The sequence below is a fragment of the Musca domestica genome, unplaced genomic scaffold (assembly GCF_030504385.1).
Source record: "Musca domestica strain aabys unplaced genomic scaffold, Musca_domestica.polishedcontigs.V.1.1 8, whole genome shotgun sequence".
NCBI classification, from domain to species: Eukaryota; Metazoa; Arthropoda; class Insecta; order Diptera; family Muscidae; genus Musca; species Musca domestica.
In genome coordinates, this window is record NW_026712409.1 from 5,430,656 (window position 1) to 5,447,664 (window position 17,009).

Consider the following 17,009-nt stretch of genomic DNA (forward strand, 5'->3'; position numbering starts at 1 on the left):
AATGGGAAATGTGAAATATAAAGAGAATCGAATGAATATTTCAGATTTTATAATTGTTTTGGTTATTCAAAACTTTGACCTTTGACGATCCCAACCACCTTTATAACAGATCTTGTGTTGATAGAAATATTGAGATGTGGCAAGTCTGAATGGAATCCAAGGTTAATTTTGCGTTTTATGAGTTTCATGCACATTCAAAATTTTGACCCTCTGTGGGGGAGGTACCAGAAGAAGTGGGCCGATAGATTTCTTCTTCATACAAGACCCGGTATTAATAAAAATATTTTGATGTGTCTAATTTGAAGGCAATCGGACACTTATATCACATTTTCTAAGAGTTTTAATTATTCAAAATTTGGACCCTCTGTGGGGGAGGCACATGATGTCCAATTTTTCACCTGACATAGCACTGATGCAAATATAAGGATTTGCAAAGTGGGAGCAAAATTGGGTTATCCTTTCTCTTTCTGTGCAATAAAATATTGTTTGAAAATTTCGACCTTTTGTGGGGGAGGTACCAAAAGAAGTGGACCCATATTGTCCATGTCCGGACTCAATCTAAGTTTAATAATTATATTACGATGTACCAAATTTGGACCAAAAGGGATACTCTGTTCGTTCTGTTCTGTTATCATGCTCACCAGCCAACCAGACAGGCAGAGGGACAGACGAGATTGACTCCAAATGTCCTGAAACAGATTTGGTACAAAGAGACTTAGGGTCTAAAGCCGTTATTTCAACGTTTTGGCCGTATTAAATGACATATACCCTCTCTAGCCATATGGCTGGGGGTATAAAAATATGGATTCTTTGTGTGTGAATTGAAGACGTGGTCTCTATAGACAGGCAGAAAAGGTACGAGTTATCCAGGGAAGCTCTATAGACGAGCTAAATTGCGGATTTCTTTAGATACCTCACAAATGAAAACCCAAATATGAAATGGTCTCTAGATAGATGAGTCTCTATAGACGACTTTACAAAGGAAAAAAGAGTATCCATATTGGAGCGGAACAAAGAACCCTTGTAGTCTCTATAGACGAGCTTAATTGCGGATATCTTCAGACTCTAATCTAACTCTAATCTCTAATAGAAACCTAAATATGAAATGATTAGGCTCTAGATAGTTGAGTCTCTATAGACGATCGTACAAAGGAAATGCTGACAAGTCTCCATATTTGAGCGTAACAAAGAGCCTTTGTTGGATCTCTATATACCAGCTGGAAATGATGTCTTACTTAGATAATATTATTATATTCAAAATTTCTGTACGTATAGTACACATAAAACTTCTTAATACTATGTGGCATACTTTCCCACAATTTGCAATTAATCTTTATGTGGTATATTCCCTTCCCTTCCGCCCCCAATTACCCTGAATAAACAATAAAATAATTGTTTAGTTTATCCATTGGCAATTCTTTATGCGCGGCTTCGGCGGCGTCGGCTTTTGCCCACTTAACTTGACCCATAATTTAAATAAAATACTATGCATTTTATGCAAATATATTGTTTATTGGAGTAAAGTAATACTTGTAAACATACAATTACACGCTCGCACACCAATTCATGAATTGTAAACACACACACATACTTGTGCAGAAATTCATTTAGCGGAATTCCACAAACAATTAAATTGTTTTTATGTAAACAAATAAACCACCTACACGCCAGGCCGGCTCTGTGAGCCATGTAATTACTACCGCGTTAAGCTTTCACAGTAAATGGTCCGAAAGGACAACTTTAACCTTTCGCTACAATACGGCGGTCAGCAAACTTTACAATGACTTTTATGTTTCATCAAGTTTTTATGTTAAGCCGCCAGATTGATTATTTGAATTAACGAAAATGGGTAATAAGAAATGGTCTTCGTAATATTTTGATTTTATTTAAATTCATGGAAAGAGTGTTTGAGTGTTTACTGGTTCATACCAACAGAGGGTATGTATTATTTTATACGGCCAAATTTGCTATAATGAAACATGTGTTGTATAAACGATGCCTCTTTTAACAAAATCCGATGAAAGGAGACATAGGCGAATTGGACAATATTGGTCTTCTCGAAACTTAATTGTTCAAAATTTTATACTACTCAATTTAAAATCAATGTCCGCATTTGCCTAATCGATCATTCGTATTTATCCAAATTTTGAGTATTATATTTGTTATCAATTTTAGGCCAAGCTTTGATAAAAAATAAACCATTTTTTTTTGAAAATCATGAATGTCGGATTAAACGATCGAAGTCTAGTCAATAAAAAACTATTATTTAAAGAATATTATTTCAGGAATTATCTGATTTAAAAACCAGATTTGTTTAAATATGTGTCAAGAACTTTCGGGCCAAGAACCGTGGACTATTATAAACACCTTTCAAAATCTTCCAGGCCAAAAATAGTTTATTTTTTAAAAATAATTTTCAATGACTTCGAAATTAAAAAAAAAAATTGCCCTGGCAAACAGGGCAAAAATTGCGAAATTTTATAAAAATGTTCGAAAAACCTTGGAACTAACTTGGATATTTTTAGGTACATCTGGACAAAAAAAATCGTGAATGTAAATTTTAGTTGATAGGTCCTCCTGAACAAAAATCGTGGATTTTTTTTAAACATTTTTATTAGAGACCTTTTACAAAAGCAGTGGACATTTAGAAATAATTTACCAATGCTTCCTGCCCATATATACAAAATGGGAGTTTTTCATAATATTTGTCAACGACTTTTCGGCTATGATAAGAATATAGTTTACAGGGTCATCCTGGACCAAATTTTCGAGGAGGATCCTTTGACACCAATGGTGGATACAATTAATATATTTCAATTATTTGATTTTTAGATATTTAATTCGACCTTTATTATATATTGTTACAAATGTAAATTTAATAAAAAACGAGCTCGAGGTCTTTGTTGTTGTTTAATTATTTATTATTTTCGATATTTCGTCCTCCAACGGAAGACATCATCAGGAACAATACTGTTTAAACATATAACAAAATTTTACAAAATATCGCCAAGTTTCGACGCCGACCTTGTGTTGTTGCCATGATGTCCTAATGATGTCTTCCGTTGGAGGACGAAATATCGAAAATAATAAATAATTAAACAACAACAAAGACCTCGAGCTCGTTTTTTATTAAATTTACATTTGTAACAATTAATATATTTCTTAATACATTTTCTTAAAGGACCCTCTAACAAAACTCTAAGATTTTATATAGAAAATTTTATAAAGGAAGATCTGATCATAGACTTTTTAATGAATATTTAAAAAAAAACCCTCTGAAAAATATCGCATTTTTTAAAAAGATTTAAAAAAATTTTTAAAGAAATTTTTAACAAGAAAATGACTTTCATGGACCATAACTATAGATATTTGAAAGAACAACTCTATGAAGGGCACTCTGACAAAAGCCGAGGTTTTTTATAGACATTTTTAAAAAGCACCACCTGACAAAATTTTCAGTTAAGGAAAATTAAGAAAAGAAAATGCAGGGTCTTCTTCGAAAGACCTTTAAACAAAAAAGTTGGATTAAAGATGTATCGGTAGAGAATCTTTTGAAAATATCGCAGATTTTTTAAAGAACATATTACAAGGGACATTCCTCATAAAAATTGTGGTTTTTTTAAGAAATATTTACACAAGGTCTTCCGAAGAAAATTATGGATTTTGTAAAGAAAAGTTTATTAAGGACCACCTGACAAGAAACATAGATTTTTTAGGAAAATTTTGAAGGACCTTCTAAAAAACTTACCGTAATACTGGTATCGTAGTCCGACGTCAAGGTAGTGGTCGAAAGAAAACAGCAACATCAGCAGAAATGGTTCGAAAAGTAAAGAAGCTACTTGATCGAAACCCGCGTCGCAGTGGCCGAAAAAATGGATCGTGAGCTGAACATATTGCAATATTCCATTCGGCAAATATTGAAAAATGAGCTCGGGGTAAAGCCATTGAAATTCCAAAAAGTGCAAAAACTTACACCGCAACGGAAAGAATTTGGTTTTCTCCGAGGAGAAAACATTCGTTGTCCAGAAGTTTTAAACAAACAAAATGAGGTCAGCTGAAAATGTGCACCTTCGGTTGGCCACCAGAACTCAAGCGCCAGCCATGGTGAATGTGTGTGCCGCCACAACAGTCGATGGTCGCTCTCCGCTTGAATTAATCGACCATGGCATCAGAATAAATGTCGAATATTATCGCGAAGATATTCTGGAGGGTGTATTAAAGCCTTGGGCACGCGCCACCCAAATGAGGTTACGAAGGTTACGAAATGAGGTTCCTCGCTTCATTTCCAGCGCACAATGGCCACCAAAATCTCCGGACTATTTTGTCCGTTGGACTATTTTGTCTGCAAAAAGCAAAGTGTCGATCACCTCAAGCAATCGCTTCGCCGGGAATAGGACAAAATACATTCGGGCAGCGTGTGACGGTTTCATTGGCCGTTTGAAGGCCATAATTCGTGCCCAAGGTGACCAATTCGAACAAATCTAAACTTATTCCAAAATTTTATGATATTTCCGAAATTTTACTTTCATTCAATAAAATTTAAAAAAATATGTAAAATTTATGGCATTTGACTTTGTTGCAGTTTTTTTTTATCTCACCCTGTATATACCTCTCAAGCAATAAAACGCATTTAAAAAGAGGTTCACAATTCGTATGATATGCATCATATTAATTCTCAATATAAACATTTATCGGTAGCTAGTAATTCTAATAAAAATGCATTGTGGTGTGGGGTATCATAAAGTCGGCCGCTGTTAAAACATTTTATTAAAACTGCTAGGTAAGTTAAAAACCTAAAGTCTTAGTTTTAACGGTTTTAGACCCTAGGTCTCTTTGGACCAAATCCCTTTCAGAACATTTGGAGTCGATATAGCGATGTCCGTCCGTCCGTCTGTCTGTCTGGCTGGTGCGCACGATAACTCTTGAAGGGAGTATCCGATTTGGTCCAAACTTGGTACATCGTAATATATTTGTCAAACTTAGATCGAGTTCGGAGATAGGCAATATCGGTCAACTACTTCTGGTACCTCCCCCACAAAAGGAATTTGCAAAAAAAAAATATTCTTTGCACAGAAAGAGAAATGATTATCCGATTTTGCACCAACTTTGCAAATCTTAATATTTGTGTCACTTCTCGGTCAGGTGTGAAAATGGACAATATCGGTCCACTCCATCAAGTACCTCCCCCACAAATGGTCAGAATGTCGAATAATTAGAACTCTCATAAAATGTGATGTACGAGTCCGATTGTCTTCGAATTTCACACATCCCAATAATTTTATTAACCCGAGGTAATCCTAATATTTGCATCAGTTCTACGTTAGGTGTAAAAATCGACAATATCGGTTCACTCCTTCAAGTACCTCCCCCACAAATGGTCAAAATTTTGAAGAGTTACAACTCTCATAAAATGTGATGGAAGAGTCCGATTGTCTTCAAATATCGCACATCCCAATATTCATATTAACCCAAGCTCTGGTGTTAAGATGAAATATATCCGTCCACTCCTTCTGGTACCTCCCCCACAAATGGTCGAAATTTTCACAAAAAATACATATTTTTTTGCACAGAAAGATAAACGATGATCCGATTTTGCTCCAACTTTGCAAGTCGTAATATTTGCATCAGTGCTAGGTTTGGTGCGAAAATGGACAACATTGGTTTACTCCTTCAAGTACCTCCCCCACAAATGGTCAAAATTTTGAATAATTACAACTCTCATAAAATGTGATGTAAGAGTCCGATTGTTTTCAAATTTCACACATCCCAACCATTTTATTTGCCCAAGGTCTGGTGTAAAGATGGAGTATATCGGTCCACCTCTTCTGGTACCTCCCCCACAAATGGTCGAAATTTTAAAAATATATATTTTCTGCACAGAACGGGAAGCAATAATCTAATTTTGAAAAACATAACGCTCAAAGAAAGCGAAATAAGGATCCAACTCTCTTCAAATTTCACACATACAAGCATTTTTGCTAACACCAGATCTGTTGTGAAGATGCTATATATCTGCGAACACCTGCTGGTACCTCACCCACAAAGGGACGCAATTTTCAATATTTTTATCTGTCATAAATTGCGAAACAACTCAGCGATTCTTTACAATTGATTTATCCATCTGCTATTTTAATATTTATATCATATTTATTTAGGTCCGATACGAAATGAACAATATTGACCCATTCTTTCAAAACCCACTCCATAGAAGGTGAAGAGGGCTGAGGGTATACATCTGTCGGCAAAACCGATCGATACTTTTTTACTTGTTTTATATGAACTTGAACTTTTGAACGTGACGTAATTTTACTTGACAAACCCTTTTTGCTGCCGATATGGCCTCTAAAATAAAGGGAAAATATTACTCATCCCTTTGCTTCATTATTATGTGTAAAATATTTGAAATACAAAAAACACTACGATTTTGCAATGACCAAGCCACGAGCCATGCCTTTGTCACATACTTAAATGAGAATCGGTCTGGGTGCTCTGCATGAAGTGGAAAATTCTATGACAAACAAACACCAAATAAAGTCGCCCCACTGGATGTGGATATTTGTCGGCACATTGTTCTAATACCCAACAACAACAAAAGAGAAAAAACGACAACAAGGATACCACTTAAAATGACTTCCATTTTTAATAATATTTTGCCCACAAACATGCAATACAAACTGTGGAGCATGGAGCGCATACAGCACAACTCCAACTAGGGCCAGTGCAATGTAAGTCCTGGTGTGTGTGTGCGTGAGAATTTTAATGTTTATGAGATTGCGAGTGTGTGTGTGTGCGTTCATGTGTGTTTTAGTGTGAAAGGTCATAAATATCGCTTGTTAAAGTGTGAGATTTTCATTACGCCTGCAACAGTCATGCCTGAACATGAACCACTTGTCACACCACACTTTTGGTAGTTAAATGTGTGCCATTATCACCATCCGAGCGTGGAGGCATGACGGGCGAACCAGGCCAAGCCAAGCCGGGGAAGGCAGGCCGGCAGACAAGCAGTTTTGCTACCACCACAGTGGCTCATATATCAACACACATCCTTTGCGTGTAATTTATGTCCATAGAGGACATGACCTTGAATAGACTGCAATTCACTTGGTGTTCTCTCCTGTACAGAGATGCTACAACATTACGACGGACGATTGCTGCTGTTGCTCTTTCAGTGATTTTGTTTTTGGTGTCGTATGAGTGTTTGTGCGTTTTCGTTTTCGTTTTCGTTTTTTTTAATTTTCCACCAAATCACAAATGACACACGTGGGTCACCCATATCGTCGCTCGACTCCCCTACCCACCCGCTCCACCTTCGTAACCACATATCACAGCACCACTAAATGCAACAGCCAAGAATTCGGTCGAGTGTACATTAAGGGCATTTAATTAAAATAATTTGTTGTGTGCTGTTTGGGGAAATGAAAATGAAAATAAAGTAAATGAAATAGGGACTGAAGATAAAACATTGGTCAACATAGACCAAAACAAAAACAACGCCAAAAAAAAAAAAAAAAAACAAAAACTACCAACGAACATACGCTAGTTTGTTCTGTAAATCATGGGAATTTAATTACATTAAAGTTGGCGATTTCGTTTGCGTCGCTTTTTCCGGTCAATGAAATGGTTATCTTTCCTCTCTATCTCTCTGGTGTCAACATTAATTACCAGAAATGAGAAACGGAGTTAACATCGGTTTATCTGTGATTCGAATTGTAATTGAAATGCTAGAAGGAAAAATTAAAGCAATTTTTGAAAAAAAAATTTTTTTTTTGAAAATTAAATTATTTGATGAATTTTGAAAAAGTGAATAGTAAATAAATTATGGAAACAAACAAACAATAAGCACAATAACCAGTATAAGCCGCTTTTGGCAGCAGTTGCATATGCTCTGTCTTTGCTATCCAGCAAAACCCACTTCGTATTTTTAATACTAATTTCGAGGTCCTCCTGGACTAAAATGTTTAAGATTTATTTTTTTGTCTTCCTGAACCAAAATGGCGGACTTAAAAAATATTATTATCAAGGACCTGCATTGAGGATTTTTTAAGAACATTTTCGGATATTAATATAATACCAAAATTGTGGGGTTTCTACAAAAAAACTTTGAAGAAAATTCTAGAGGATCCTTCTTTGAAGAAATTTTGGATTTATTGAAAAAAATGAGAGAAAGATCCAGTGAAAAAATCTTGAATTTTTAAAAAGAATTTTATAAAGTTTTTTTTTTGAAAAAATTGTGGAATTTTTAAAGAAAATTTCACAAAGGACCTTCTTGCAAAAATAATAACTTCGAAGTTTGGAACTTTTATATAAACATTTGGGATCTGTGAAGGACTATCTGCCAATTTTTTTTAGGAATTTTAAAAAAATCCTCGACAAATGTCATAGGTCTCTTGAAGAAAATTCTAGAAGGATCCCTTAAAAAATCGTGGATTTCTTAAAGAAAATTCTAGAAGGATATCCTGTCAAATATAGTGGAATGTGTGAAAAAACAATTTCAATTTCAAAAAAAAAAAAAAAAAAAAAAAATAAAATAAATAAATAAATATTTTTTTCGGAAGGACATTCTGAGAGAACCATGGTTTTTTAATAAACTATTTACGAAGCTTTTTCTGACAAAAATCGCTGTGATTTAAATTTAATTGAAAATACGTTTTACAAGGTATTCTTAGACAAGAACCGAGGATATTTTAAAATATAAATAACCATCCATTACAAATTGTGGATTTTTCAAAATTTCCGGGCAATACAAATATGTGTATTATTTTACTACTTAACAATGACTTCTGGTTTCAAATAAGAATATTATATCTAGATTGTAGAGTTTCTATCAAAAAATTTGCAGAACTCTCTGTCAAAAAATCATAGATTTTTTCTAGATAGTTCTAGATGGATCTTCTAACAACAATCTTGGATTTTATAAAGGACCTTCGGAAAAAATCTTGGGACTTTAAAAAAAAACTTAATAATTACGAGGACCTTCTGACATGAATCGTTTTTTTTTTTTTTTTCATTATACCCTCAGCCAGATTTCTACTGAGGGTATATACCATTTGATACGGCCAAAACGTGCCTCACTGAAATAACGGTTTAGAACCCAGATCTCTTTGGACCAAATCCGTTTCAGAACATTTGGAATCGATCTAGCGACGTTCGTCCGCCCGTCTGTCTGTACACGATAACTCTCGAATGGAGTATCCGTAATATTATTGTCAAACATAGATTTTGTTCGGAGATGTGCAATATCGGTCCACTCCTTTTCGTACTTCTCCCACAAAATGTCAACATTTTCAAAGAAAATAATTTACTGTACAGAAAGGATAATCTGGTTTTCCTCCAACTTTGCAAATTCTAATATTTGCATCAATGCTAGGTCAGGTGCGAAAATGGACAATATCGGCCCACTCCATTACCTCCGCCACAGAGGGTCAAAATGTTGAATAATTACAACTCTTGTAAAATGTGAAGTAAAAGTCCGATTGCCTTCAAATTTCACACATCCCAATATTTTTTATTAACCCAAGTTCTGGTGTGAAGATGGAATACATCGGTCCACACCTTCTAGTACATCCCCCACAAGAGGTCGAAATTTTCAAAAAATATATTTTCTGCACAGAAAGAGAAAGAATGATCCGATTTTGCTCGAACTTTGCAGATCCTAATATTCGTGTCAATGATAGGTCAAGTGCGAAAATGGACAATATCGGACCACTCCATCAAGTACCTTCCCCACAGAGGGTCAACATTTTGAATAATTACAACTCTTTTAAGGGATCCATCTAGAATTTTCTTTAAGAGACCTACGACATTTGTAGAGGTTTTTCTTTAAATTCTTAAAAGATTTCGGCAGATGGTCCTTCACGATCTCGCTCATAAAGGCTCAAAATTTTGAATATTCATGAAGCTCATAAAACGCGAAATTTAAATCGGATTCCATCCACATCTCAAAATTTCTATCAACAGAAAATCTGAAATAAAATGGTAGAGATCGGACCATTCCTTCTGGTACCTCCCCCACAAAAGGTCCGGTTCTCTTCATATTTCAGGTACCTACCCCACAACGGAAAAAAATCTTGAATATTCATGAAGCTCACAAAACTGGATATTAACATCCGATTCCATTCAGACTTGGTAAATCTCAATATTTCCCTCAACATAAGATCTGTTATAAAGATGATAGAGATCGAACCATTTATTTTGCTACCTGACCCACATAGGGTTCAAGATTTTTAAAAACAAAACGCTCAAAGAAGGCGAAATAAGCATCCAACTCTCTTCAAATTTCAAACATACAAATATTTTTGCTAACACAAGATCTGTTGTGAAGATGATTTATATCTGAGAACCCCTTCTGGTACCTAGCCCACAAAGAGTCACAATCGGCAATACTTTTATCTGTCATAACTTGCAAGAAAAAAATCGGCTATTCTTTATAACTTGATGTATCTAAATTTCTCCTAACCAGAAACTTGAGAAGAATGTGGAATTTATAATTTCGCATAATATTGGATATAAAAGTAATTTTGCCCATATAAATATTTTTATCTGTATTAGATAAAGTATGGAAAATATAATATATATAATAAATACTTCGATCCGTTGTATCTGTTACCTCACGCATATTTCCGTATTTTACAAAAATTCGCACATGTCACATATAAAGTATAGAAAGTAGTCGATATAGTCCAAATCTGACACGTTGTAATATTTGTACCATTCTTTGGTCCGATAAAAAAATTGGTCAATATTTGCCAACTGCTGCGGAACCTCTCCCAAAAAGGGTCAACAGTTTGAATAATCATAACTCAAGGCTGGGGGTATATATCTGTCAGCAAATCCGACTAATACTATTTGACTTGTTTTCTAAAATGTCGGATTTCTAGTAAAATCCTACAAACATGATAGTAATTGTAAATTTTTGCGGGTTTAAGAAGCAAAAAAATATTATTATTATTAATATATTAACATTATCATATAATGGATAATAAGTCATTTTGCCAGGGATGCGTATGATTTCTGAATATCGAATATGCACGACATCAAGTATACGCCACGGAGAAATTATGTAAAAATATTTAATAAATAGATTTTTATTTGAATACTCCTAATTGCCATAAAAATAAGCACGAGTAGCATTATTTATTTTATTTTCTGGGTTACTGATATCACATTTCCATTTTCTAATAAAAATCACTTTAAAAATTCCAAAACTCATATGTTTAAGTATATATTTATAAAAGAAAGAAGCCCCACTGCATAATACAGCCATTGTGGTAGCCGATATTGCGAATGGAAAAAATTAAAGCAATCGAAGGTCATTTTGCAGTGGCGTTGGTGGTGGCTTAACAGTGATTACCAAACGGCCGACCAAACAACTGCAGCAATGCGTGGACAGTCGCAGGCAATTGCAGCAATTTATAATCAGGGATTTTGTAAATATCGTAACAACATCATGACGCTGGAGTCTGGCAATTTCATGACAGCAGTCGCCGACGATATTGCTTTGCCACTGGACACATCAGTGGATTTTCCATGAATGGCTAAGAGATTGTGGCATGGTGTGACTACGAAGCCTATAAGGCAGTGCTTTCTCAACTCTTTTACATACATGTACATAATGTTTATTCATGCGTGTGTGTGTGTGTGTGTGCGCGCGAGTAAGTAATTATGCAAATGTATGCATTCAACTAAAGAGAACAAATGAGTAGGAAAATTTCCCTCGCACACATCCACGGAGGAAAAAAAAACAATATTGATTGCCATGGAAAATCGCTGATGTGCCATTGCATTGAAAATGTATTTCGATATGAAGGAAACAAGTTTGTATGTCACGATGTATGTAATGAGTATGTATGTGTAAATATTCCTACATGAATGTGTGTTTGTGTCCGTATTTTTTCTTGTTGTACAGTTTACGTAAATGTTGAATTGGCTGGAGCTCTAAAGTGGTAAATAGGCGATTGTCCGGGATCCATTGCGCCATTGAGAATCGAAGGTCACTGTGTGATTTCAGAGAAATTGAACGAGAAAGAGATGTGAATGCATGGACAAAAAGCTTTAATCCGACTGGGCGATTTACAACGAAAATATAACAATTTTTGATTTCAATACAAAATAGTTTAAGTTAGTTTCTATTCTTACATTCACTTATTTGCCACTAATTCACAAAATTATGGCTAGATTAAACTACACCCGTTTATTTCCGTGTAAGTCCAATTTTTCAGAAATTTCATTAGAAATTTTAAAATGACTCTTATCTCCGTTGTGTACAACTCTTTTTTGCCCTCTCAGTTGTCACAGAATAATAACGCGATTAACGCGAATCGCAATACAATTAGCATAACATTGTCGACATTCATACCCTGAAAGTAGATTCATGCAGACAAACCAAAAGTGGCTTGATTTGTGTAAAATTAATTGCATTTGTACGAAGTAGTATTTGTGCCAGTCTGTGTGCGTATCTTATTAACAGTGGGGAAAAAGAGGGTTAATAATTTCATACAGATAGTGACTTGGCCTTAAAGGCACAACATTATTGTGTTAAAAATTTAACCATTCTGGAGGAAGTACTTATTGAAGTTGATGGACATGTTTTATTTATTTTTTAACTAAAATTGTGAAATTTGTCCCAAATGTTGTAGAACTATTACACTGTGACCTCGATCATTGGTTCTCCAATAGACGGGCTTCTTTAGAGTCCCTGATATCTTTTTCGACTCCCTGTTTTGTGTTGCTTGGGGGCTCCACTTTCTCCTCCTCGCTGTCGCTTTTGGCTTCCTCGTCTAGGCCGATCACAAGGAGAGCGTCACCTCCCTGTGGAATACTTCCTATGTCTACACTTCCAAGGTTTTTTTTCCTTCCAAAGATTCGAGCATACGTTCCGTCTCGAACTTGCTACCAAATCCTCTGACGTATACCATCGTTTTAGTCAGGCGAGGAATTGATCTCTTCATAACCAGGTTGTGGCTGCCATTTTCCCAATGGGGTTTTATCTTCCCGATAATCTTCCACAGATCGGCAATGTTTGCATGTGTTGCAAGCTTGAAAAACATTTTATCCTTCTTTATGTCGCTACTCTTGATGGAAATTGGAACACCGCCTTCCAATATGTGATCCGAAATTTTGTTGTTGACCATTTCTTCTATGGTCGACAAGGTAAATTGCATAAACCTTTTCTTGGTATTGTGTAGTGCAGTTCGTCCCTATGTTTCTGGTCTGCTTTTGCGGAGGATGGTGGCTTCATTTCGGTTTCCTCGGACAGCTTCCTCTTCTGTCGGGTCAGGGATTTCTTCTCACAAAACCTCAGGCTTAGCAGTCGATTTCGTAGTTGGGCTCACCTTTTCAGTGTTGGGGCCAACTACGTCTTCATCTTCAGGTCGTCAGGAGAGTGGTGGGAGTACTCTTAGCCCGCTTTGGAGCATCCTGCGGCTCTGAATTTTTTCTCATATGTTGTTTCCTTAGCTTTAGCCGTCACCCTCAGTCAGAGAATTCTTATTACAGACTTCTTTGGGAGGTCCTTGACTGGGTTTTCCCGGAACACTTAAAGGAGGGAAGCCCTTTTTCTTTGCAGCATCTTGCGACATTGAATTTTTTCTCGTCTGTTGCTTGCTTATCCGTTAAGACCCAGACAACTCTTTCGTTCTTTCTCTCATTTCTTCTATCGTTTTGGGCGCCTCCTCCTCCTTTGTTGGGATTCGCAAAAAGTTAATACTGTTGCTGCTACTGTCAAATAGGAAGTCTGAGGCACTACCTGTTTTGAATGCTGGGTCCAGCTCCTTGCCTCCCTTTTTGCCTAAAGGCTGTGTGATTGTAGCAATACTTTCGACAACAGATGCCAAGGGACCCACATTTGCTTCAGAAATTTGCTCACGAACGTTGGATAACGACGATGTGTAACTCGTGGCTGCATCACAAGCATCCGCCTGCACTGGGTTATTTAGGCCCTGCATCGTAACTTTTTTCCTTTTCACTTCCTCTTCCATATTTTGTTTTTTGTTTTAGGGGAACACCCCCATTTTCCATTCGGCAAATATTGAAAAATGCGCTCGGGGTAAAGCCATTGAAATTCCAAAAAGTGCAAGAACTTACACCGCAACGGAAAGAAAATAGACTCAAAAGAGCTAAAGAGTTGCTTCGCTTGGCCAAAAGTGGTGAACTGCCGAATTTGGTTTTTTCCGATGACAAAACATTCGTTGTCCAGCAGTTTGTAAACAAACAAATAGATCGTCTTTACTTGCCAAAGAGGTCAGCTGAAAATGTACACCTTCGGTTGCCAACCAGAACTCAAGCGCCGGCCATGGTGATGGTGTGGGCCGCCATAACAGCCGATGGTCGCTCTCCGCTCGTATTAATCGACCGTGACAACAGAATAAATGACGAATATTATCACGAAAATATTCTGAAGGGTGTATTAAAGCCTTGGACACGCAAACATTTTAGCCGCAGACCTTGGACATTCCAACAGGACTCAGCACCATTGCACTCAGCACGCGCCACCCAAGAATCATTACAAAATGAGGTTCCTCGCTTCATTTCCAGGGCACAATGACCACCAAAATCTCCGGCTACCAATCCGTTGAACTATTGTGTCTGGAGTATTTTGGAAAGCAAGGTTGCCATTAAAAATATCAAAGTGTCGATAACCTCAAGCAAGCGCTTCGCCGGGAATGGGCCGAAATACCGCAGAGGAACATTCGGGCAGCGTGTGACGGTTTCATTGCCCGTTTGAAGGCCATAATTCGTGCCAAAGATGACCAATTCGAACAAATTTAAAGTTATTCTAAAATTTGATGCTATTTCCGACCTTTTTTTGCTTTCATTCAATAAAATTAAAAACATTTTGTAGTTTTTTTAGCTCACCCTATACAATAAGCGTATGAAAAGTACTAAATGCTAGTGTATTTGTTATCGAGGGTGGGAAAAGAGCTAGAATTGACAATATTAGTATAGGGATCACTGTAAGTGTGAAGAGTTTAGATAAGGGATCGGTTTTGGAGATCCTTACTATAAAGTGTACGAAAAGTATTTAATGATCCTGAATTCTGAATTTGATTGTTTGTCACACCATAAAAACATTTTTTTTATTAAATAATCTTTATTTATTCCAATTAAATTTTGGGATTATTTAAACAAAGCGAAGGGATTTTAATACAAAAATATTTAATTATTGAGAACCCACTGTCTATTCGTATGCGGGAGTGTTAAAATAAACGATTAAACTCCAGCCAGGCTGTCTCAGTACTCAGTTTTGTAGATAAGTAAACGTTTATCAATCCATTTTTGTTTTTGTTTATTTTAAGAAACGTGAAGTGCCACAACATTCTGTGTGAGAGAGAGAGAGAGAGGAAGAGAGCGAGAGACGTATCTTTTGCTGATGCCTTTAAATCGACTACGATTAATAAATATTTATTGTTAAAATGTGAAAAAGGCTTAACGGCGAAAAAATTCAATTTATTATTTTCTGCATTATTGTTTATGCTGATGGCGGTTGTTGTCGGCTATCGTTAATATCTGCCGGTTGCTTACGCGCGCACACACAAACAGTTTAATGGTTAAAGGATTAAGACTTAAATGAAATTTTGTCGCCAGCCATTTTTGTTGCAACTCAAACATGAAGAAGTAAAAGAGTTTTAATTATAAATTATGGCAAAGAAAGCAGAAGCTATTAAAGCCTTGGCATCCACAATCAATAATGCGAAAGAAATGAAAGCTTGCCTATTTATTTTGTTAAACCGTTAATGCGTTTGGGATTACAAAGTTCCATTGGATTTGGGAGTTGATGGACGAGCATAGCTTAACGAAAGAGTAATATTTTTTTTTGATATTTGTTAGTTTCATGTCTTTTTTTTTTTTGTTTGATACGAAATAACGCTTTTACCAAATATGTGGATTAAATCGAACAAATCCATTAGCCAAAAGGACATTCATGGTCATATGACCGTGACCACTCGGTTGTATAGATTACATTGCTTTTAAAAAGTTAAAAATGTTCAGTGACCTATATTTGCTGTTTTGGATGATGAGGTTTTTTTAAGGACATAAACATGTTCGCTCATGTATATTTGCTATTACCTTTTTCGCAAAGTTCTATACATTAATGATAATCAATGGTTTTTGTATAAAGTTTGAAAAAGTCAACGCCATAATTTTTATTTTATTTTTTTAATTTCACTGAAAGAAAGCAAAAAGGTCGGAAATAACATCAAATTTTAGAATGAGTTTAGATTTGTTCGAATTGGTCACCTTTGACACGAATTATGGTATTCAAACCGCCAATGAAAATGTCACACGTTGCCCCAAAGTTGCTCTGCGGTATTTTGGCCCATTCTCGGCGAAGCGCTTGCTTGAGGTGATCGACATTTTGGTATTTTTTAGTGCCAACCTTGCTTTCCAAAATATTCCAGACACAATAGTCCAACGGATTGTTATCCGGAGATTTTGGTGGCCATTGTGCGCTGGAAATGAAGCGAGAAACCTCATTTTGTAACCATTCTTGGGTGGCGCGTGCTGAGTGCAATGGTGCTGAGCCCTGTTGGAATGTCCAAGGTCTGCGGCCAAAATGTTTGCGTGCCCAAGGCTTTAATACACCCTCCAGAATATTTTCGCGATTATATTTGGCATTTATTCTGATGCCACGGTCGATTAATACGGGCGGAGATCGACCATAGGCTGTTATGGCGACCCACACCATCACCAAGGCCGATACAAGAGTTCTGGTGGCCAACCAAAGGCGCACTTATGGCATTCAAACGGCCAATGAAACCGCCACACGTTGCCCCAATGTTCCTCTGCGGTATTTTCGCCCATTCCCGACGAAGCTCTTGCTTGAGGTGATTGACACTTTGGTATTTTTTAGTGCCAACCTTGCTTTCCAAAATACTCCAGACACAATAGTCCGACGGATTGGTATCCGGAGATTTTGGTGGCCATTGTGCGCTGGAAATGAAGCGAGGAACCTCATTTTGTAACCATTCTTGGGTAGCGGTGGCGTGCTGAGTCCGATGGTGAGAGTTCTG